The 25,391-nt window shown below is 35.9% G+C and overlaps 1 pseudogene; it reads right to left on the bottom strand.

The window, feature by feature from the left end:
• Window positions 1-502: 502 nt before the first annotated feature.
• LOC127097972 (protein TRANSPARENT TESTA 9-like) lies at window positions 503-24,129 on the bottom strand (annotated as a pseudogene).
• Between the last annotated feature and the right edge of the window lie 1,262 nt (window positions 24,130-25,391).

Here is a 25,391-nt window from a genome sequence, read left to right as displayed (position 1 = left end):
AGATCTACAAAACGCAGAGGATGTTGCTATGGGTGACATGGTAATAGTGTTGGCTCTCTTTACCAAGAATGAAGAGGACTTGCATGATTTTGTACAGGTGTCTGAATGAGTGTTTGAGTCGATATGGGTCTTATTGTTGGATTCATCGAGTTTGACGATCTTGTAACAATTTAGATATTCCTTTAAGAGAAGGTGGTGACTAATGCACTTCTTGTTGCATATTAGTCCATCATACATGTTCTCCTTTGGCTCCAAGTTGACCCCATAACAAGTAGATACTCAGAAGGTATTAGAGGATGTAAACATAAAAGAGGAAGTAGCAGTGTAAGCATCATTAATTTGTTGGGTTAGTAAATGCAGATCTTGGAATCTAGTAAATCCCCTAAATGCAGGCAGTAAGTTACTTGAAGATCCAGCACAACAAAGAGGCAGACATACTGGAGATCACAGCACAGGACAGAATTAAAACATATGCTAACTTGCTAACATTAAAATATAATACTAAACAGTGAAAATGGTAGCAGCTAATTATTCAAGGGAATTAAGATAACAAGCATATATCCGAGAACTAGAGACATCTGCTAGAGACATACTATTGGTAAGTATATATCCGAGAAATACTGTACAGTTTAATATCAGTTACTACATGCAACTTAAACCTTATATCCTGATTACACAAAACTGAAAGATGAAGAACAGACAATAATTCTAAGGGAGGAAAATTCTAAACTCAGTAACTCATTATCACAACTTTAACTACCTTTGTCTACGGCTAATCCGAGATCATTCTGAAGTAATGGAGCAAGCATGTACTCCACCGCTGATCTCTGCTTGGTAACTTCATTTAGAATTGCAAATTGAGCTTCCTTGCATGCTTTTTCATTTGGGAAGCCTAGGGTCCATCTCCCATCAGCCAAATGATCGGCCATGCTTAGGTTGTCTTCTCTGACTTTAATTGTATAAAACTGTGGGTCAAAATTTCTTATTCGAAGAAGCAACCACGAGGGGTGGTCTTCATCAATTTTAGGCTGTATCAAACGGAAAAAAAAAACTCAGAACCTAGGCTCCCCGACCAGCAAAAAATTAAGACAATATTGACTTACACATAACCCTGCCAGTGGAGCAATTGCAATCACAACTCCATGTCGACTACGAAATGGGTGTTTCTCTGCAAGAAGCAACTTTCCAACCATACCGTATGCTACTGGTATTACATATACATCCCTAATTTCAGAATTTGAAAATGCAATCTGGCATGGAATTCCGGATTCTGCAGAAGTTACACCACATTAGAAATTCAACAAAAGTAAAAATTGATGCCACAGGTACAACCAAGTTTAAAATTATGATGCCCACCCAAAGAAACATTGGACCCAAAGCTAGTAGATGAAACATCTGAAGTTTGGATTTCCCCAGAATCATTGGTAGAAGTGACAATAGTGTTCAACAATGGCTTCTCGGCCAATACACTTTTGAAAATGAATGTGCTCAGCTGGAAGTGGAGAATAAATGCCTGGGTAAATAACTAGTATCAAAGTTTTTCTTCAACAATTATAGAGATGAGACACTAAAATACATGATGAAATTAACACCAGCCATTAAAATCAGAAATATACATGCACAGGTCGGGGTGAACTCGTGGTACTTTCTGATTACAAATTACACAGCAAGCATTTGTCCATTTCACCGGATCATATTTTATTGCTTGAATCCTATGTGCAACTACACGTGATCCATGTCACTTGAACTCTCGTGTCGTTAGTAATCAACTAGGACAATGTTTACCATTCAGAAAGAAAAAAAACATTTGTTGGGCAAATATGAACCGTTAGTGTAAAAATCCAATGGCTCAAAACACATCAGTAAAAAAATTGTTTAGTTTTTTCAATGGCTTAGATTAACTCCGCAATCACTTTGACCGCAGAGAATTCAATTTCTAATAATACTAAGGTGAAAAGTACAAGTCAATTTAAGTTTCGTATCCTCGTTGAAAATAAACACCCATCTGGGTGTATAATAGATAGTAACAAATGATCCTTAAATTGTAAAACTAATACTATGAAAGTCAATTGGACAGAGTAAATAAAAACACCTTCATTGCATCATCCATCCTTTGCCAAGCAAAATATGAAGATGTTTCTCCTGTTATAGACATCAATTTACTCTTAATGAAATTGTAATCAATACCTGATAGTGTTTACTATCGACAAGAAAATACCAATTCATTAAACGACTTATAGTTCATGCAAAGATAATAATACCATACCATTGATCGATTGTTGGTGAAGAGAAAGCTCCAAAATGAATAATGGATTCTTATAGTGAGAAGACTGTTCAAGAGCTGTATGCAAAATGAGGAATGTGTATTAGAGGAAAATATGTATAATTTGTCAAAGATAATTTCTTTTTTCTTCCCCAGCCTAATCCAAACAAACATGCTTAGCTACCTAGGCATGGCTAACATATAACTCGTACCCACGGGTACCCACCCGAACCCGCCCTGAAGTTAACGGGGAAAACCCGCTTTGACTGGGTTTGGGTTTAGGTTTGGATTTTCCCCGATTATAAAATATGGGGATGGGTCGGGCAATGGGGACACTAGTGCCCACCCCGAACCTGCCCCCGAACCCGCCCCGTTTATTTCACTATGTATATTATTATTTATTTTTGATGATTTAGAATATTAAATAAGTGACCAATATTTTAATATTTTGATTTGTATTAATTATTTAAAATATTCAAAATGTATTTATGGAATTTTTTTAGATTGTTTTATTTTATTATTTGTAATGTAATTTGATTTTAAAAAAATATTTCTATTAAAAAATTGATTTCACTAAATGGATGGTGACGGGGCGGGGATATCCGAACTCATTTGAGACGGATTTGGGTTTTAATTTTCCATCCCTTTTTGGGTTTGGGATGGGGAACGGGGATTGTTTGGGAATTTGGGTTTGGGTTTGAGGAAAGTAAAAACCGTCCCCGACCCGCCCCGTTGCCATGCCTATAACTACCTGAATTAAGGGATGCTACTGGACTCGGTCCAAAAATAAAATGTCAATATTCAACAAGAACTTTCCTTCCATTTTCTTGTTACAAAATCTATGCAATTTGTTCAGCCATATTAAGCATATAACGACTTTTAACTGATAAAAAAACAAGCAACGCAACAAATATATATTCAATCTAAAAGTACAACAAATAAGCCTTATCCCACTAAGTGGGGTCGGCATATTCAATCTAAAAGTAAACCAAGTAATAAATACCTCTTATACAGCTTTCCCATTCAATTTTTAGAGCATCTGGAATATGATCAAACCAAATTCCATCAAGTTCTTTCAGAAAGTGTGCACGAGACTGATCATATAAAGTCTGCCAATGGAAACTAGAAACTATAAAACTTTAGAAACTTTGGGTTCATAAATATAACTTGATATTTGGAAGTAACAATGGCATGGATAAATCAAATACTTAATTCCTATAGCATGTATATCATATCAAAAACTAAGGGTATAATAAATCAACCACATAAAGCTATAATCCTCATGCAGATTAAAACAATCATGTACTGCCCCAAACTATGGCTTTTAGAATATATCTTCCCAAAACAAACTAGTAGAAAATCAAGATGTTTACAGTAATTAACTTTCATTGTTTTTGTTTATTCCAAGATGACCTGTTTTCCTAGTCTCCTAAGATAGATTATGCAGTTTTTTAATTCAAATTTCAATCCCTAAACTGAAAGGACTGTTGTTGATTCTATTTTCAATATATATTAAGGTGAGTGTACTTTTCCGTTATATGTATTTTGGATGATATCAAAATTAGGATACATTAGCGTTTATGTATATTCGATGGTATCCTCTGATTCTCAATGTGCATCTTAGCATTAGGAAGCATAAAAACATTTAGAAATAAGTTGGAAAAGATTTCATGCATCAAAAACAAGGTTTATGGGCAAAACTAACTATGTGTCGACAAATACATGTTTCAGGTCGACACATGGAAGAAAAATTTGTCTTTGCCGACACATCCATTTTTCAGGTCGGCACATGTCTGCATTTTTAAAACCCGTAGCTCCGGTTTGATGTGCCGCCCCTATAGGACACATGACCTATACAGGTCGGCACATGGCTTACACAGGTCGGCTCATGCAACGAAATTTTTCAAAAACTCGTAACTTTTCAAATCTTTTGCATTCCTTTTGCCTCCAAACATGCATGCATATAAATATTTCATACATGCATCATTTCTAATAAGGTTCTAGAGCAAGGTTCTAGAGAAAATCTACATGAAACCGGGATTTCAAAACATTCTCATCATCTTCAACCTCATTTTATGCATACACACAAACAAACTACACATAATCATTCTTTGTTTGGGTGCCATCTAGAATTAGGGTTGACATCTTCAACCTCATTTTATGCATACACACAAACAAATTACACATAATCATTCTTTGTTTGGGTGTCATCTAGACTTAGGGTTGATAACGTCTCTAATTTAGGATTTGTTGAATTGTAAATTGGGTTGAGATCTTTGAGGATTTCAAATAAGAAAAACGAGTTGGGATTTTCCTTCAAAATCGTTTAGGGATTTGAAGGTTTTGGACAAGATTACGCAATTTGGATCTGATCGAGTGAAGGCTTTGAAGAACGGGAGGTTCTTGCAAAGGAGTAGCGTGAGACGGTGGATCACTTTGGTAAATCTTGGGTTATAACAATTCACAGTTTGGATTCGATCGAGTGAAAGCTTTGAAAAACAAGGGGTTTCTTGCAAAGAAGTAGCGTGAGACGGTGAATCAAACCGGCATTGTTGGGTTACTTGATCAAGCTTTGATAAAGGGAAGAGAAGGTGTCAGAATTAACATCAAACTTAGGGTTTGTAGGATTGGATTGCTACATCTCTCTTGTATACATACTTTTGCAAAGTAAGGTTAATTTCATTATCTCAATTCGAGTTTGAATTGAGGGCAGACTTACCCATAGCGAGGTCGATTGGAGAACTGCCATAACAAATCCTTGTGTACTCTCTCTCTCTCCCTCTATCTCTTTTATTTTCCGTTTGCAAATTGTTGAATTCATCGATCGTACGATCAATTCGTTTGGACAATATTTTTTAATACATTTTGAAAGAGGTGTTGTTGAGTTGATCACAATCCTTTAGATTGTGATTGACTTTTAAGATCAACAAAACCACATAAATTTCCAAACAATATCGATTGTACACAAAATGTTCGATAATTTGTCTTAATAGATTTTGTGTGTTTGATCATTGAAAATAGATTGTCCTTGTAGCTTTGCATTCAATAGGTTGTGAATAATTATTTTTGATCAATTTGTGATTCATTTTTATACCGTGATTACAATTTCGCAAATTCAAACTTTTTAATAGCGGACTCAGTTAGACAAATTGATTCGGGTTACTTCCGTTTTTTCAAAACTGCTTCTGTTAATTTTTTTGCACTCCCTCGCATCCAATGTTGCAGAGCAAAGTTTTTGCATGTGTGAACCATGGACCACGTTCAACTAACCATTGATCTTGACTGCACTAGTAATGTCTTGGTTGTAGCTTGTGCATTGCAAGTTTGTTCTTCCCTGGTGTCGTGTTTTGGGTACAGTAGCAACTACGTTTAACCCTATTGTGAAGTTGTATTGCCTCTGCCTCCTAACGGTTTATGTTTTGATTGCTTGTCTTTTACCTTTTGGTTTTGTTTATATCAGTATTGAGTCTCCTCACATGATTGCGCATTTTAGGGTTGAATTTAAAATCCGTATTTTTAAGTATGCATAAATGAAAGTGTTTTGATTATAGTTAAGCAATATGTATCTAAGTCAATTTGTCAAAGTTTTGGATCAAGAATTAATTTTGAGAATGGTCATGACAAGATTGGAATCTCGAAAACACTTTCAAAAATTGAGACTCTGGAAGTATGATTCGAATTACACATTTCTATGACTCGAATCAGCATTACAGAATGTCTAGAAATTGTTTTCATATTGTCATGATTTGAATCACAACATCTATGACACGAATCACATAAGCTTGATTCGAATCCCAAATTGCCTGATTCGAGTCAAGATAGGGTCATATTATCTCTTATTGTTCCATGCTTCCTCCACGACCAACACAACATTCGATAAAGGCATTCCATATGGAGAGTCTATACTATGGGCCTTGACTACGGGCCCTGACTACGGGCCCAAACCAAAGATATGGAAAGTCTATACTAGGGAGAAAGGAAAAGGGAAAGAATGATGAGGTGTTAGTTTGGTGCATGGGATGCATGAGTAATAACTATATAAGTAATAGTAAGTGAGAGAATAAGGTAGCAAAAGAGAATTTTGTTATTATTATGGGGTCACTTGGTTAGTGATTTGGGCGAGGGACTGTGGTATCTCCCTATTAGTTTGATACCTTTTTCCTTAATTTTTGCTCTGTAATTGTCAACACCATTAATACAATTACAAGCTTTCATCATATTTCTATTCAGATTGTTATTGTTCTATCCAAATATTCACACACATAAATATCAATTGGTCTGACTTACCAAATCAATAACCACCGTTCTCTGACGACGGTATATGCAACGACGTTCTCAAATGGGAGACCAAATTGATGCATTGGAAGTTCAGATGGGTGACGTGCAAATAACGTTGAAATCGTTAACTCCGCAAATGCAACAACAGAGTTTGATTATGAGTGAAATTGAGCAAACAAATCATTCAGAAGGGAGTGAATCAGGGGACTGAGAACCCTGTGGGAGAATCATCACAAGTTGAATCTCGTCTTTCCGCCAAGAAGGTGATGTTGCCACTATTTGAAGGTGAGGTCACGTGGCTTGGATCACAGACTGAAATTTATTTTGATGTGCAAAACACTACGGATGAAATGCGTGTGAAGCTGGCTCGACTGAGCATGGAAGACTCAACGATACACTGGTTCAACCTCTAGATGGAGACAGAGGATGAATTGTCGTGGGAAAAGTTGAAGAAGACATTGATCGCACGTTACGAAGGGCGACAACTAGAGAATCCATTTAAAGAACTATCGACACTTCGTCAAACAGGGGGTGTTGAGTAGTTTGTGGAAGCTTTCGAATATCTCCCTTCACAGGTTAGAAGGTTACCTCATGAGCAATCTTTGGGTTACTTTATGAGTGGGCTGAAACCTCACATGAGTAGGCGAGTTCGTATGCTGAATTTTGTGACACGGATGCAGATAATGCGAATCGCGAAAGATGTGGAGGATGAATTAAACGAAGAAGATGACAATGGAAATCGACTTTACAGGAAGAAGAATGGAGGTGATCATGTGGGTCGCCACGAAAGGGTTGGGCTTATGTTTAACAGTCGGGGCGGATCTAACCCGAGTCCAAAGGATACAACCCGATTCACTAATCCTAGTGGATCTAACCCGAGTAACAAAATGGGTTTGGTGGGCACTAGCCCATACTCAAGCTCGTCTTTGTTTTCGACGGGGTGAAAGGCTGAAAACGACCATCTAACATGCCAAAACGATTGTCGTCGGAGCGATGGAAGGGGTTTAGGAGTATTCTGAACGATGAAATGGCTGAGAGAAGGGCAAAGGGTTTGTGCTTCAAGTGTGGAGACAAATTCCATCCAACACTTCATAAATGTCCTGAGAAATCTTTGAGGCTATTGATCTTGGGTGAAGGGGAAGGTGTGAATGAGGAAGGAGAAATTGTTGTTTCACTAGAAACTCAAGAAGCAGTAGAGGAGGAGAAGAAGTGGAGGCAAAATGCAAGGTTATTGAAGTCTTAGGAAGCATGAGGGAGTATAACACGATGAAGATTAGAGGTAAATTGGAGAACATTGATGTGGTGGTATTGGTGGATAGTAGAGCTAGCCACAACTTCGTCTCTTCCAAGCTAACCTCTGCTTTGGGTTTGTGTATCACTCCTATGAAATTGGGAGATGAACATAAGGTATTGTCACAAGGAGCTTGCAAAGGAGTCAAAGTAAATCTAGGTTCTATGGAGGTCATGGTGGATGGTATTGAACCTTGGTGGGTTGGATGTTATTCTGGGAGTTTCATGGCTATGCACTTTAGGGAAGGTGATGATGGACTTGAAAGCTTTCACTATGCAGTTTTGGCATGTAGGGAGATCTATAACTTTTCAAGGACAGGGAGAGAGCAAAGACAGACATTGTTTTCTAAATTCATTTCTGGAAGGCAGACAAGAAGGATTGGAAGGAGAGTGGTGGATGTCCCAATTTGAGAAAGAAGTAAGAGATGGTAGTTTGAATCAAGAGTTGATTGGGGTTTCGAGTCATTACTCAGAGGTGTTCAAAAATAGCATCGGACTTCCACCGAAGAGGCCTCAAGTGCATCAAATCAAGTTGTTCCCTGATCATGGGCCAGTCAGTGTTAGGCCTTACAAGTATCCTCATCATCAGAAGGAAGAAATTGAGAGGCAAGTTCTTGAGCTTTTGGAAGCAGGAGTCATCAGGCCTAGTATGAGTGCTTTCTCCAGCCCTGTTATTCTTGTCAAAAAGAAGGACAACAGTTAGAGAATGTGTGTGGACTATAAAGCCTTAAACAAAGCTATTATTCCAGATAAGTATCCCATTCCCATAGTAGATGAGTTATTAGATGAATTTTTTGGAGCCAGTATTTTTTCTAAGATGGATCTGAAAGCGGGCTATAATCAGATTAGGATCCATGAGGATATCCATTAGACTGCCTTTAGGACTCATAATGGACACTATAAGTACCTTGTTATGCCTTTTGGATTGATGAATGCACCAACTACTTTTCAATCAACCATGAACGACATATTTAGACCTTTCTTGAGAAAATTTATTTAGGTCTTTTTTTATGATATTCTAGTCTATAGTAAAGATATGTTAGCCCGTCAAAAGCTTTTAGAACAAGTATCAGCGGTGTTGGTGTCTAATTGTTTTGCAACTAATAAGGCTAAATGTAAGTTTCGTTTCGTTGTGATCAAACTGATTACTTGGGTCACATTATATCTGGTCAAGGTGTGTCTATGAATCCGGGTAAGGTTCAGTCTATCAAAGATTGGCATGTTTCCAAAAATGTAAAGAGGTACGTGGATTTTTGGGATTAACTAGATTCTATAGGAAATTCATCAAAATTATGGCAAGATTGCAAAATGAGCTCTGCATATCACTCTGAGACTGATGGGCAAACTAAGGTTATTAATCGATGACTAGAGAGTTACTTTAGATGCTTTGCTTCTGAACAACCCAAGTCATGGTCCTACTGGATACCATGGGCAGAATACTAATTCAACACCACCTATCATGTATCTATTGTTAAGTCCCCATTTGAGGTGGTTTATGGAAGGTCGCATCCCACCCTAGTGAGATTTTTGAGCAATGAAACAAAGGTTGTTGTTGTGGCATTAGAACTCAGCAAACGGGATGAGGCTTTAAATCAACTCAAAATGTCCACCAGTCAAATAGAAATTAAGAAGAACACGCTCAGACATGGCTCTCAAGATCAAAGAAGAGAATCAGATAGTAGATGCTCTGGCAATTTGCAATAAAAGGAAGTATCTTGGCTGACCATTTAGCTCACCAGCCAATTGACGACTATCAATTCATTCAATTTGACTTCCCCGATGAGGATGTAATGTACTTATAAGCGAAAGATTATGATGAACCGTTGCCAAGTGAAAGGGCAGATCCAGAATCCTGTTGGGGCTTGATATTTGATGGAGCTGTTAATGCTTATGGAAATGGAATTGGGGCAGTCATTGTCACTCCTCAAGGTTCTCATATTCCATTTACCGCAAGATTGACATTCACTTTTACGAACAACGTGGCACAGTATGAAGCGAGCATTATGGATCTTGAAGAGGCTATCGACTTGAGAATCAAAATTCTGGATGTATATGGAGATTCAACTTTGGTGATTAATCAGATCAAAGGAGAATGGGAAACCATCAGCCTGGTCTGATTCCTTACAAAGATTATGCGAGGAGGCTGTCAACTTTCTTCAACCAAATTGAATTTCATCATATACCTCGTGAGGAGAATGATAGCAGATGCTCTGGCAACTTTATCCTCCATGATTGTTGTGAACCGGTGGAATGATGTGCCCACAATAAATGTTATGCACCTTGACAGACCTGCTCATGTGTTCGCTGCAGAAGAGATCATTGATGACAAACCATGGTATCATGATATTAAATGTTTTATTCAAAGACAAGAGTACCCACCTGGGGTATCAAACAAAGATAAGAAGAATCTTAGAAGGTTGGTTGGTACCTTCTTTCTTAATGAAGACGTGTTGTACAAGAGAAACTTTGACATGGTCTTGCTCAAATGCGTGGATAGACACGAAGCAGACATGCTGATGACAGAAATTCATGAAGGATCCTTTGGTACCCATGCCAATGGACATGCAATGGCTAAAAGGATGCTAAGAGCAGGTTACTATTGGCTAACAATGGAATCTAACTGCTGCAAATATGTGAAGTGTCATAAATGTCAGGTTTATGCTGATAAGATTCATGTACCTCCAACTCTTCTCAACGTTATCTCCTCTCCTTGGTCTTTCTCTATGTGGAGAATTGACATGATTGGTATGATAGAACCTAAAGCTTCGAACGGACATCGCTTCATTCTAGTGGTCATTGATTACTTTACCAAGTGGGTCGAAGTTGCATCGTGCGCCAATGTAACCAAGCAAGTGGTGGTCCGATTTATCAAGAATCAACTAATTTATCGTTATGGTGTTCCAAGTAAGATCATTACTGATAATGGATCAAACTTGAACAATAAAATAATGAAAGAAATGTGTGCAGAATTCAAGATTGAACACCATAACTCATCTCCTTACAGGCCCAGGATGAATGGGGCCGTTGGAGCTGCGAATAAGAATGTAAAGAAGATCATCCAGAAAATGGTTGTGACTTAGAAGAACTAGCATGAGATGCTCCCTTTTGCTCTACATGAGTATCGTACATTCGTCTGCACTTCAACTGGGACAACCCCTTTCTCTCTTGTATATGGCATGGAAGCAGTGCTCCCCGTGGAGGTTGAGATTCCGTCAATAAGATTCTTGATGGAAGCAGAATTGTTTGAGGTTGAATGGTGTCAGAGTAGATTTGATCAGTTGAATTTAATTGAAGAAAAGAGGATGACGGCTTTATGTCATGGTCAATTGTATCAACAAAGGATGAAGAAAGCTTTTGATAAAAAGGTTCCACCTCGTGTGTTCAGAGAAGGCAACCTCGTACTCAAGAAGATCTTGTCTTTCATTACTGATTCTAGGGGCAAGTGGAATCCTAATTATGAAGGATCATATGTTGTTAAGAGAGCATTCTCTGACGGTGCTTTAATCCTTACGACCATGGATAGTGAGGAGCGCATTCGTCCTATGAATGTCGATGCAGTCAGGAAATACTTCTCCTAAAAAAATAAAAGAACAGTTCGCTAAGTTGAAAACCCGAAAGGGCAGCTTAGGCAAAAAAAAAGCGTCTCGGTGGGCCTAAAACCCGAAAGAACGGTCCAAGCAAAAGTTAGAGACATAAACAGAAAATGATTATCCTGATAGATTAACACCTGCAAAAGGCAATCTAGACAAAAGTTAGGGATTATGGCAAGTAACTGCATCAGGCCAGACTTGATCAACTTAAAGCAACCTCGCCCATCAAAGTTTTCTCAATCAAATTACTCTCTTCAGAAGTTCGAACACAATGGATTTCAAAGTTGATAGTGACCATTGTATTTTAATGTAGCATTTTCTTGTATTTACCATTTTTCATCTTTGTAAATGATCTATAGAGTCCCACCATTTGCGGACTACCATTCCTTCAATAAGCTTCGAGACTTTATCCATTTGTTTGCAACTCTTATTTTACTTCCTTCTTGCAAAATGACTTTTTTTTACTTTTGATAAGAAATTCTTGAAACAAAAAGTTTAAAATATTTTGTTCTTGCTTTTAAGTGTGCGTGTGTTTCTTTTAATTTATGAACACAATAAGGAATGTCAACAGTAAGCCCATAAAAGGTTGGATCCTGATGTGCGGAGCTCAGTGCTTTCTTAAAATAATGTCTTTATTATCCCCAATGAAATTGCAGCAGTGGATGATTCTTGCTTCTTTAGCAGACATTCCCTCCATTTGACACCATTATGTTAATATCCCCAGAGAAGATTGGGCTTAAAGGCAAACTTTACTTCATTGACGACTTCTTGTTTTATCTCCAGTGAGGTTTCCATCCTGTTGAGATTAGCAGAGTGTTCATTTGTACTGGAATGTTTATTTCATCTTCAGTTCATCTACTATTTCCTGTTTTGTCAGCATAAACATAATACGCATTCAAGCATGCATATACATCATGTGTAATTAAACTCATAATTCATATTCATATTGCATCCCCTGTATTGCTTTACTTAACTTGGTTGCGTTTATCCCCCAAGTGATATATATTTCCTCTCTTCAGTAGAGTCGTCGATTTTAAGCAGAAAATGTATACCCTTTCTAAATCCCCACTGAGTTTATTCCTCGTGGAAGATTTTGCTTTAGCTCTTTTTTCCATACTTGGATAGGATAAATCCCTAATTTGAGATCATTCCTCATTGAGAAGAGTCTTGTTTGACTATCCCTCTCCAGTTTATTCCTGGATTGAACCCGATCTCTGACAGGTCTGATATTGATTCTCTCTAGGCCGTAAAAACCTAGATTAATGGTACATTTATTTTGTACCTCCAAATACTTCGATCCCCCTTGAAAAACTTGTTTATGGTTCCCCATCAAAGACGAATTTTGTTCCCCAGCATTGTTCTTGTAACACTCCCTTTGAAATCCCTACCTAACAACAAGTGGCAGTCTCTTTATTTGAGAAACTTGTTTTGTTCTCGGATTTTGTTTCGAATGACAAATGGAAATCTCTTTTCCGAGAAGTTTGTCTCTTCCCAGTGAAGTTAGCACACATATCGACTTCCTTATTCTTCCATCAAATGGTTATCTCTCCAGAAAATTCCCGTCAGAGAATTTTGTTTTGAAGGTTATTACTCTGCAACAAATGGTGGTCTCTTTATTTGAGAAGCTTGTTTCGTTTTGGATGACAAATGGCAGTCTCTTTTTCGAGAAGTTTGTCTACCACCAGTATGGTCTTTCATTAAATGGCTATCTCTCCGAAAAATTCTGTCATAGAAGTTTGCGGAAGACAATTACGCATTTCCCCATTGAGGTTATCACCATATGCTTATCTCTTCGAAAAATTCCCGTCAGAGAAGTTTGTTAGAGTTTATTTGCCCTTTTCAAGAGGAAGTTTTGATTAAAGAAGAAACTGAAACCCATTCGTGGCATACAACTCGAATCGTTTGTTGAAGTTTATTTACCCTTTTCAAGTGGAAGACTTGATTAAAGAAGAAATTGAAACTCATTCGTGGCATATAATCCGAATCGTGTGGAAATTTATTCGACAACAAGTGGCGGTCTCTTTATTTAAAAAGCTTATTTCATTTTGGATGACAAATGGAAGTCTTTTCCGAGAAGTTTGTCTATCCCCAGTGAAGTCATTTCACCAAATGGTTATCTCTCCGGAAAATTCCCGTCAGAGAAGTTTGTTGGAGCTCTTTTACCCTTTTCAAGTGGAATACTTGATTAAAGAAGAGACTGAGACTCGTTCGCTGCATACAACCTGAATCATTTGTTGAAGTTTATTTACCCTTTTCAAGTGGAAGACTTGACTAAAGAAGAAATTGAAACACATTTGTGGCCTACAACCCGAATCGTGTGGAAATTTATTCGACAACAAGTGATGGTCTCTTTATTTGAGAAGCTTGTTTCGTTTTGGATGACAAATGGAAGTCTTTTCCGAGAAGTTTGTCTATCCGTCTATCCCCAGTGAGGTCCTTTCACCAAATGGTTATCTCTACGGAAAACTCCCGTCAGAGAAGTCTGTTGGAGCTCTTTTACCCTTTTCAAGTGGAATACTTTATTAAAGAAGAGACAGAGACTCGTTCGCGGCATACAACCCGAATAGTTTGTTGAATTTTATTTATCCTTTTCAAGTGGAATACTTGATTAAAGAAGAAATGGAAACCCATTTGTGGCATACAACCCGAATCATGGTTGAAGTTTATTATCCGACAACAAGTGGCGGTCTCTTATTTAAAAAGCTTGTTTCGTTCTGAATGACAAATGACAGTCTCTTCTCCGAGAAGTCTGTCCATTCCCCAATTGAAGTTTATCAACATATCAATTATTCTTCCGTCAAATGGCTATCTCTCCGGAAAAATCCTGTCAGAGAAGTTTGTCGAAAATTATCACTTTTGCTTTTCTCCTTATTTGAGATAATTTGTTACGAGATTTTTTTATCCTCCCCAGAATGAAGTTAACTACGGCTAATGGCACTTTCCCTAGTAAGTCTGTTATCAAAAATCATCCTCTCATCAAATGGCTATCTCTCCGAAAAATTCCCGCTAGAGAAGTTTGACGAGATTCCTTTCAAATGATGTTATTTTCTCTTTACTTGAGAAATTTATTTTGAAGATCCCCGGTGGAGTCATTGGTTCCCATCTCCCATTTAGTTATCACCCTTTTCTCAAATGAAAGTCTATTAAAGAAGAAATTGGATCCTTTTTCCAATATTGAAAGTTGGTTCTCATTCAATTATCAGAACTTACGTTCTCGTTCCCCGGTGGAGTGTTAATTTTACCCCAGTAATTTAAACACTTTCTCCAGTTTATTAGCCTTTGGTACTATTCCCTGATGTTAGTCCCTCTTCTCTCTACTTGGTTTCTCCAACAGTAGTGTGTCTCATGTGGCATCAATACCCACGGAATTCAGAGTCTTGCATTCACATTATATCATAAGCATCATTGTGGTATCTTAGGGTCAAAATTTGTGCATTTTAATATTCAAGTCTCTCAAAGACATGACCTAAATTTCAACTGAATGACATAAATTTCAGTTTTTGAAGGCTATGTTCATTTCTTCGAAACTCAAAGTTCAAGTGTGATAAATTTGTGATCTTGGACTTTATGGAAAGCTGAAAACATCCTCTACAACTTTCATGTTTTAAGTTTTCCTTGAATCAATTGGGATCTTGGTGAAAATTGGCATAAAATTAGTCATTTGACTAGGTCATCATGCTGAAAATTTCACTAAGTGTTTTATCACTTTAAAAGCAAATAAATCCTCCACTCCATGGCCCCATATCTCCTCATCCATACATTTTTGGGGATTTCATCACCTAGGACAAAATTGAAGTATGAAGTAAGACCTTTAATTTGATCATTGGAGCAAAGAAAATTGTGACTTGGATCACAAGTTATGGCCTTGGAAAATTGTGACTTGGATCACAAGTTATGGCCTTGGAAAATTGACTACTTGGACATGATTTTTAAGGACTTGGTGAAAATTCCAAATTCTCCATCTTTGCCCCTTTTTGGAAAGCTAGGACAAAATTAAAGTATGAAGTAAGACCTTTAATTTGATCATTGGAGCAAAGAAAATGGTGACTTGGATCACAAGTTATGGCCTTGGAAAATTGACTACTTTGACATGATTTTTAGGGACTTGGTGAAAATTCCAAATTCTCCATCTTTGCCCCTTTTGCAAGTAATCTTGATTTTCTTGATTAAACTTGATCAAATGATTTTATTGATCATATTTTCATGATCCTTGACTTTAAAAGTCCATAGTTGACCAAAAATCTTAAAAGTCAAACTTTGACTTTAGACATTGGTTGACTTTTCACCAGTTGTGTTCAAAACTTTCATCTGCTCATGAACCTAACTTCTTGAGCCATTTGAATTATATGAGTGGGTTATAAGGACACATTTGAGGACATTGGACCATGCCTCAAGCCATAGGATCATGTTTTGGTCAAAGAGTCAACATTGAGCTGACTTTGACCAAAAACCCCTAATTTGGAGTGCCAGATGAATTGTGGCTTGATGAACTTGAATTGAGGTGAGTACAAACTTTGATTGTTGATGGAGGGAACTCTTGATCATCTTGAAATATTTATGATCACACTAAGCCTTGATTGATCCATCCCTTGAACTTCTTGATGCCAAAACCCTAACTTGCAAACAAAGCAAAGCAAGACATATTTTTTGTATTTTTGTGGGGTTAGCAAAGTATAAAGGTATACACAAAAGTATTTGATGACCTTGATGTTATGCAAATGATACAAATGATAAGGGATCTTAGGGGTGAAAATTAAAGTATTACAGTTAGATAAAAACAATGAATGAGAAGCTTTAAGATGTTGAAGAGAATTTCACATAGGATGTTGTCTCTTGTCATCCTGTTGTAAAATCCATAGATTGCAAATGAGTGTTATATGTGAAACTAATTATGATGAGACATTTGCATCACCAAAATGACAATTGTTCGCACTCTAAACTATATAGGTGTTTCTAATTATCAAATGGATATGAAGAATGTTTTTCTTCATGGTGATCTGACTGAACATATTTATATGACTTCCTCTCAACATATATTATTTTCATCTAAGGGTGTTTGCAAGTTTAAACGCTCCTCATACGGTTTGAAATAGATGCAACATGGTACGAGAAATTTTGTTCCACTTTACTTGGGTTCTCCTTTACTCATAGTCACTATGACTCCTTTCTATTTATTCATGGCATGACAAAGGGTATTGTTCTACTTCTTCTGTATGTTAATGATATGGTTCTCATTGGTTCAGATCATGCTTCTATTCAGCGACTTAAACAACATTTACAAGTCTCATTTCATATGAAAGATCTTGATAACCTACATTATTTTATTGGTGAAGTTTCCTACTGTAGAAAGGAATCTTCATATATTGACAGAAATACATTAATGATCTTTTACAAGAGACTGGAAAGACAACATACAAGCTTGCAAGTACACTATTGATATAAGCATAAAGGTGGGGAACGCATAAGAAAATATTTGTGATTGATAACAAAATGAATTAAAGGTTAGTCAAAAAACTTATATACCTATCACATACTAAACCAAATATTGCTTTTGAAGTAAGCATGGTCAGGCAATTCATGTCCCAACCAAAGTAGATTCATTTATATGTGCTCCAAATTATGCAATATTTGAAAGGAGATCAACTACATGATATTGCCCTTTGCTAGGTGGGAATCTTGTCCCTTGTAAAAGTAAAAGATTGCACTTTTGACCAATAGGTATTGGCCTTCCTTCAGGTGAGAGTCTATGAATGGTTTTATTTTATATTGATACTTCTCTCCAACAACAGTTGGTCCATAGAAACAAATTTTCCAGAATTAGAAGACACAGCTCTGGCATAATGTATGCATCTTTATGTTGCATTTACGTACTATTAGATAATTAAATTGCCATATCAATTAGCAAGAGTTTTAGGTCACTGAAAATGAAATATCTTATATATATTAGACTTAGTATTGAAGTTCAGATTTCACTCCATGCAAACTCATTCACCCAAGTTGTCATCTATTTTCTTTGAAAATCTTCCATACATATTCTACAATAAATCCACTTAATCGGTTATATGCTCATTTATATGCTTAACTAATCAACTTCAAATCAGAAGACAAGTGTGCAGGCAGAGCCTCTACTCCTGGCACATTAGGAGATGCCGGTTTGTGAGCTTGCAACTTAATCATAATTTTTTCAAACTTTAGCTTAATCATTTTTATAATCTGATTGTGAGATTGATGTTACACTTTTTGCATGATAACTGACATGCTGTCTAAACTAATACCCACACAATATTTGAGGTTTTAACAAACAAATGGTGATGAATTATACCCAGTGAACTTTAGTATTAATTTTGCTCAGCCATAATTTGATTAGAAAACTACAAGTAGAACTCTGAGCAAACAGATATCCACTTGCAATATGTGTTACGGAAATTAACTGAAGTTGTTGAATACTTACGGTGAATAGGAGGAGATTATCACTATTAAGTCCTTCTCTATTGAGGCTAAGTAGCCTTAGTAAGCACCATCCAACATGCCATAGCATCATTGAAGAGAGGGATTGCTGGAAGCCCAAAACCTTCAGGAGGGCGTTTACAATCTGTTAATTTTAATAGGACATGGTTACTTCGTTACCATTGTGTATGCTATATGGAACCAAATTTGAGAAAATTAAAACAACATAACAAATATGATAACCAAGAATACATTGATCAAAGAGATTTAAATTAACATTGTTATATATACCTCAGGCATAAATCTAGTGAAGATACTACCATCTGCAGGCTTAGAAGTTGACGAACTATTAGTTTGCATCTGAAACAGACCGAAGAAGAGAGAAAAAGAAATCACATTCAATAACATGGTCCATCTAACACCAACAGCTTTCAGTTCAATAATCAGGGGAAAGTACTTGAAATATAATTTGGTATAAATGAATTGTGTATGGGAATAATCAACCACTAACTCAGTAAATTTGTTCAGATTGTTGATGATGAGTGCTGTGTAATATAATAAAGATTTGCTTCCATAATTAGGACATTTTTCCAGTCTCAAATATTAACAAAAGTATTTGGTTAATATATGATTTGTACAGTTTTTATCCTTTTGTAACTTCATCAAGGAGATATTGAACAGCGGTCTTTTAGCCGCTGCAGCATTCATCCCTTCAGGGCTTCAGTTGGCAGATATATTCATGCAGTGACTTACAACAGAGCAGTTACGATGTTACTTGCAAGCTGGCAATGGTAGACTATTCACAAACTTGAAGGGGAGTGTTGTGTAATATAATTGGTAGAGATTTGTTCACGTAATTAAGACAGATTTGATTAAATATGATTTATACAGTTTTTATTCTACTTTAATTCCTTAGTCAGGATTGGTGTATAGGGAATGATTTCAAATCATATATTGACTATACCAATCCTGACTTTATTTTTAATTCTCAACTTCAAAATTTAAAAAAAAAAAAAAAAAGTCAGGATTTGTGTAGTCAATATATGATTTGAAATCATTCCCTGTACACAAAATAAGAAATGAAATTCATACAACTTTTACTAAGATTTCTCTTTTTTGTAATTTCTCCAACAATGAGTGTGTAACTAGGGGAAAAAAACTAATTTTAAAAGAAGAAGAATTGAGTAGAAGCCTGCCAACCTCAAATATGAGAGTGAGCAAGAACAGAAGTCATTAGTAAATATTAATGGAGGCAATATTGTACTTGCATACAGATATTTCAGCATGGTTAAAAACACCAACACTTATTCATAAAAAAATACATGATCCTTAACATGGTATGGAAATGGATGTGCTGTAGTACTAGTATGCCATTCTAAAGACTATCTTGTACAGTTCAATTCAATGAATACTTACCATAACATCCCCAGTCCCATATAGCCCTATTATTGGACACAAGGAACAATCCAGATCTGCAAAACTTGCATGAAAAAGCAACAAACAATTAATTTAATGACATACAAAAAGACAACTGTTGGGATACATAAGGGACGGAAATAACGATACCTTTACTTTCTGCCAAAATGAGCAACAGAAATATAGATGCTAACCATAGTCTGCAATCCTCAGAGAAAACAAATTCAAGTATTCCCCTCCTGCAACAATAGCAATTTCATTATATGTACATTTAGATACACAGGCAGGATCGTAATACATAAATGGTCAGCCTCAGTAGATGCTTTCTCCTGATGCCAACTACTTCTAAAGCACTACTAGTTATCTGGGAATTTCATTTATCCACATTTACTATTCTTCCAGTAACCTGATCCTTCCAATATGAAATAAGGTTTCTTTTCTTATCTCCCATACTTCCCTCTGGTTCTTCTTTCAGGCATATATACACAAACAAATGGAAAGTAATGGATGATCGAGAGCAAAGGCAGAACAAAACAATCTCAACAATATAAAGTCTATAATAGAATTTACACATAAGAAACAATGATAAAATATGAAGAACAAAAATACCAACCTTTTAGAACAAATTTCATCAGTTCTAAAACCAGACATGAAATCTTCCCAATGAGCACCTAAATAGTTCCCAGTGATGCTCTCAGCTCCATTTAACTCTGGTGCATAACATATAATTCTTTCAATTTCACTCAGGCACTTTGCAAAAGGTTTAACATCATCATGGTCGTCAATAGCATTCCCTTCACTCCGAACTGTCGCATTTAAGTTCAAAAAATGATACAAGATAACACACGCCACATTGTTAACAATGCTTCTTCCACCAACAATTTGAAGAAGGCGGGACACAATATATAGTGAAGTGACAGCAGATAAACCTGACTCCTGGGGCAAAGAAAATGTTTCAATGAGCACATCATGTGGGTAAAAGTTGAGATAAAAGTCATCTATGACAAAAGGAACTGGAATATAGGAGTTTTCACCAGCAAGATTTGTTTAAATTCATTTCCATTTATAATGATTTAGTCCAATTCACTAGCTAGAAAACCATAAGAATCAGCTAAAACATAAACACAATGGAAAATTTTATTAGAGTGTGACAATGTGACAGTCCTCTGTTCCTAAATATATAACTAAAATGACATTAAATTACAAGTCAGAAGTCAAAAGTAAGAAATGCTTAACAATAAGAAGTGGGATTTTGTGAAGGATCTTTTCCACTCTTTCCAATTACAAGAAAAACAGAACTATGTGATTTTAGAAAAGCAAGGACCCGTTTAATTTTAGTAAATATTTTCTATATTCATTTCCTAAAACTGGTATTAGTTTTATTTGTCAACAATGAGAAAACAATCTTTTAAAGTGAGTCATTGTGATGGAAAGAAGATAAAACACTTCAGAAAATAATGAAAATGGTTCTTGTGATATTTTCATTGTTTCCAGAAATGCTAGATAACTGTTCACTTCAACAGTCTCTTTTCTTCTTGTTAACAAGTAAGACTAACAAGATTTAGAAAATGAAAATAGAACGAGCATAAAGTTTTGAATATCAAATGAAAGCATTCACATTCAATCATAATATTTACCATAGTTTAAACACTCAGGATTTGGCGGGAACAACCCGATCATGATTAACATACTTGAACATTAAAGTCAACCTAGAGATGGTATAAAACTAATAACCTAAAATTCAAGGTTGACTAGTTTACATGAAGTCTTCTCATCAGCTTACATCATTATCTTTTGAAACTAGTAATGAGAATAGTGCAGGAAACACAAGCCCATTCAGCAGATTTTCAGTAACCAGTTTGGTCAAACGTGGCTTGCCAACACTAAGAATGTCTTTGAAGTAGTACAGTTCATCCACAATTTTATCAGATTGAAGAATCAGCCCATTTTTTCTTTTTTGAATCTCTATCTCCCTGCTTCAATGTGTGGAAGTTAGCTCTTCAGAAATTAGAAGTATCCAAGCATATTTAAAGCAACAAGAATTATCTCTTTAAGTTAACGTGAAAATACCCTTTATCATAAAGAATAGTGTCTAAGCAGAAGCATAGATCTCTTAATCTATGAACTAGGTCGGAGAAATACTCGGAAACCGGAGGAGTCAATATAAATTGATACACCATGTCATCACTAACTGTAAAACCAAGACAAAAAGCATTGTAAAATTTAGAAACACATACTACACCAGAGCATGCTTATAGGGAGTTCAAAGCAAAATAGGAGCAGTATACCATTGTATATATTGAGAACTAATGAACGTATTGCTGTCTGAATCATCTTTTCCTCATGATATGCAAATCTTAAAGCCTCGGTGTACAAGGGAAAGGAGACTACAGCATCCTGCAGTTGAATGTTGAAACAAAGAGAATCTTTAAATACTTGTTGCCGAATTCAGCTGGGCAAAAAGGCATCTTCATTACAAGTTAACTGATAATAACGTTGATGATAACCCTGGTATTTAATTAGAGAGAAGAGAAGATGGATAATCTCCTTTATAATAGAACAACATTGTACAACTACAAAGGTCTACACCGCCCTAGACCAAAGATCTCAACAATTTCTCAAAAGACAAGAAATATCTCCATCTCGGCCTCTCGTCTTATTCATGGAGCCTTGGTGTTTTCTTGTTTCATCACTCTAGCTTCAACGTTCTCTTCTATCACTGCAATCCTGGTTCTTGATGTTCAATCCTTCATTTTTTTCTTTCATTTCTAGCTCCCAAGATTCTCATTCCCTTAGAACAAAAACATTCTTCTGTCAGTTTTCTCCTAATTTTGCAATCTCTTTCCTGAGTTATCCAATTATCCAAGTATATGCTTCTTCATTTTTTCTTACCCTTAACACTATTTGAATCCTTCAATGTGCACTTCCCGCAGACCATAGTTAATAGTTATAGAAGTTTGGTATGTCATTAGAAAGAACATGGATAATCTCCATGGTTAAAACAATAATGTTGAACTACGAGGGTATGCACCGCTCTAGCCTAAAGCCCTCAACATTTTCTCAAATGACAAGACAGATGCCCCTCTCTAACGTGTCTTATTTCTTCTAAATATGACGATCCAACTAATCCACCAAACCAACTAACTCTCTCACCAAAAAATATTTAATGCTAGTAGAGACCTAAAAGGAATGGTTTCTCCCTCGCATCATATTCACAAAAGGTATGTAAAAGGTTTCCCATACTACTACTATACAAGGCAGGAAGCACGTGTAATTTTAACTGATATATTGCTCAACTAGAACATTAAGCACAGCAACAAACAATTACATTTATGAGTTTAAGCTTACCCCATGAACCTTCACAAGGAGGCAAAGTGTGTCTCCATTTATTTTACCACTAATAGCCCTGAATGACGAAGTCAACCAAGAACAAATAATTTTCAGATTAAATTATGATAACAAGACAGGAATGATTAAAACAATACTACTCCGCTATCAATTAAAAACCTAAAAAGAGGAGACTAGGAGGAAAAAGATAAAACATATAGCTGCATGTCTCTATCTATAAGTAGAGATAGGCAAAAAGAATCACAACCTTAGAAAAGACACATAATATGAAGCTAAGTCTCCCCCGTCAAATTTGTAGGGATGCGAAATAATGTTGTTAATATAACCATTACTGAAGCAATAGTCTGCAACATGCAAACATGAAACACCAATTCATAGTAAGTACTAGTACTAAGTAAAAACCTAAAGAGTAACACTGTTTTGTAAAATGAATAATTTATTCGGATATCAAGTTTAAGTATTATACTTAAACAGGTCAGAGATACCAAATAATATTAACCATCTTACAAATTGCTTGTTCGCTATCCATGTTTTGAATCATTATGCTCAGATACTGAAGCAGTGGTGCGTCAATCTTTGAATTTTCATTGGTCTTAAGTATGCGTACAAAATCAGCGAGCACTTGGTGTTCCATGAAACATCTAAATGTTTACTATCATCAGTCACAAACTATTATCACCAAAATAACAAAAAAATATCAAAAATGAAATTTCAACAACAAATTCATACTCAAAAATTAAGGGATCTTGTCTATCACCATAGGTTACTATCTCCACAATAGACTGCAATAAATCCACCACATATTCCTGCAGCAAACAGCAAGCAAGATTGCATTATGGTTTTCTTTCTAAAAAAAGAGGATGAATTGCACACAAATTAACTCGTGTTACCCTATTATGCTCGTTCACAACTTTAACTTTCTGCAGTTCACTAATTACACATCTGAAACATCAACAACGTCGAAGATCCATTAGCACCGAAAAAATTCTTAACAAACACTATTCAAAAGAAACAAGTGCATGCTCAAGAAAAACCTAAAAAGTGCGCCATAGAAAAAATCAGAGCATCAAGATCTGAAATCAAAACCCTAATGAGTGAACTTACTTGAAGTGTTGAACGGAGAATCGATCGATGGATCGCCAGAAGGAGCTGAACATGGCGACGTTGAGAAGAGTAATGGGAATGAAGGGAACCACGACGATGAGAGTTCGGTGTGGAATTTGAAGGTTGGGGTGCGAATAGAAAAACCAGTGTTGGTGTTTTGCATTGTAGAATGGGAAGAAAAAGGGGAAAATTAGATAGTTGAATTGAGAGTGATTTTGGTTTAGTTTTTGTGTGGCTGTTTGGTGAGAAAGTGGTAACAACCATTCAACGTCTGAAACTTGGAAGTGCTGCAGATTGGAGGCCTGACCGTGCCAGTGGTGGAAGGAGAATTCCGTTTAGCCTTGTCATCACTTGTATTATAAGTGGATTGCAATATATTTTATCCAATCACTAGTGTAAAAAGAAAAAGTTCAAACTTAAATCATTTTCTAAATTTTATGTAAAACACATTAAAAGTGTTTGATTTTTTATATTCGAAGATACATATTCAGACCTACTCAAATCACATTAAAATATATTTTTCTGAGATTCATCTCATTTTAAAATAAAATATAGTTTGGAGATGCATCTTCGTATTATATTTGGGTGTATACGAAGATGCATCACTGAAATAACGCATTTACTCAATTATTGTGTTTTAATTCAATGAATTAGTTAAATAAATGACGCATTGCTATTTCCAAAGATGCATATTCGGAAATAACATATGAAAATTTGGATAAAACACCACATTGCACGATCTTCTCCTTCATACTCATACAACACTCCATTTTCAAAATCCTTAATCTTCAAAACCTTGTTGATCTTTGAATAAGAGCCGTCATTTTCAAAATTCAATGACGGCTCAAAATACAACAGAGCCGCCATTGAATTTTATTTTTCCTAAAAAAAAGAAAAATATCAATAAATCCCAAAGGGAAGAGAAAAGAGTAAGGAAGTCGATTATGCAAGGGGAAGGTATGAGCACCCCTCGCATCCATCGTACTCAACTGGAACCGTTTTGATTGTTATTTGCATGAATGTGTGTTATTATCTAAAGGTTACTTGTGATTGATTTTAATTAAGGGAAAATTAATTTTTTAATTAATGTGCTCGCCGAGATTTTAAAATTGTGTGCCTAGGTATTCTCATAGTGCAATGAGAAAGTCAGAGATTTGTAGTTCGTGGGTAGAAATGGGTATTTGTTGGTTATTTTAGGGAACAGTATTATAATTGTATCCTATAAGTGTTTAGACGTTAGTTGTTTGATCCTTGTTTGAATGCTCTAAGTTGTTAGTCTGACTGCTAAGGAATAAATTATAAAAGTTCTTTTTATAAAAAAAAATTGTTGTTTGGCTTTAACCAAGGACAATGAATTAAAAAGGTGGTGAACCAAGGACAAAATTGTAAAAGTGTGTTTTAACCAAGGACATAAATTGTAAAAGACATGTCTTAATCAATGACATAAATTGTAAAAGTGGTATCTTAACCAAGGACAAAAATTGTAAAAATGGTGTCATAACTAAGAACTGAATTGTAAAAGTGGTGTCATAACCAAGAACTGAATTGTAAAAGTGGTTTCATAACCAAGAACAGAAAATTGTAAAAGTGGTTTCATAACCAAGAACAGAAAATTGTAAAAGTGGTGTTTAAACTAAGGAAGTGGTGTTTAAACC

This window comes from Lathyrus oleraceus, chromosome 6 (assembly GCF_024323335.1).
Source record: "Lathyrus oleraceus cultivar Zhongwan6 chromosome 6, CAAS_Psat_ZW6_1.0, whole genome shotgun sequence".
Lineage (NCBI taxonomy): Eukaryota > Viridiplantae > Streptophyta > Magnoliopsida > Fabales > Fabaceae > Lathyrus > Lathyrus oleraceus.
The sequence above is the reverse complement of the archived record's forward strand: the minus strand, read 5'-3'. Positions and strand labels throughout refer to the sequence as shown.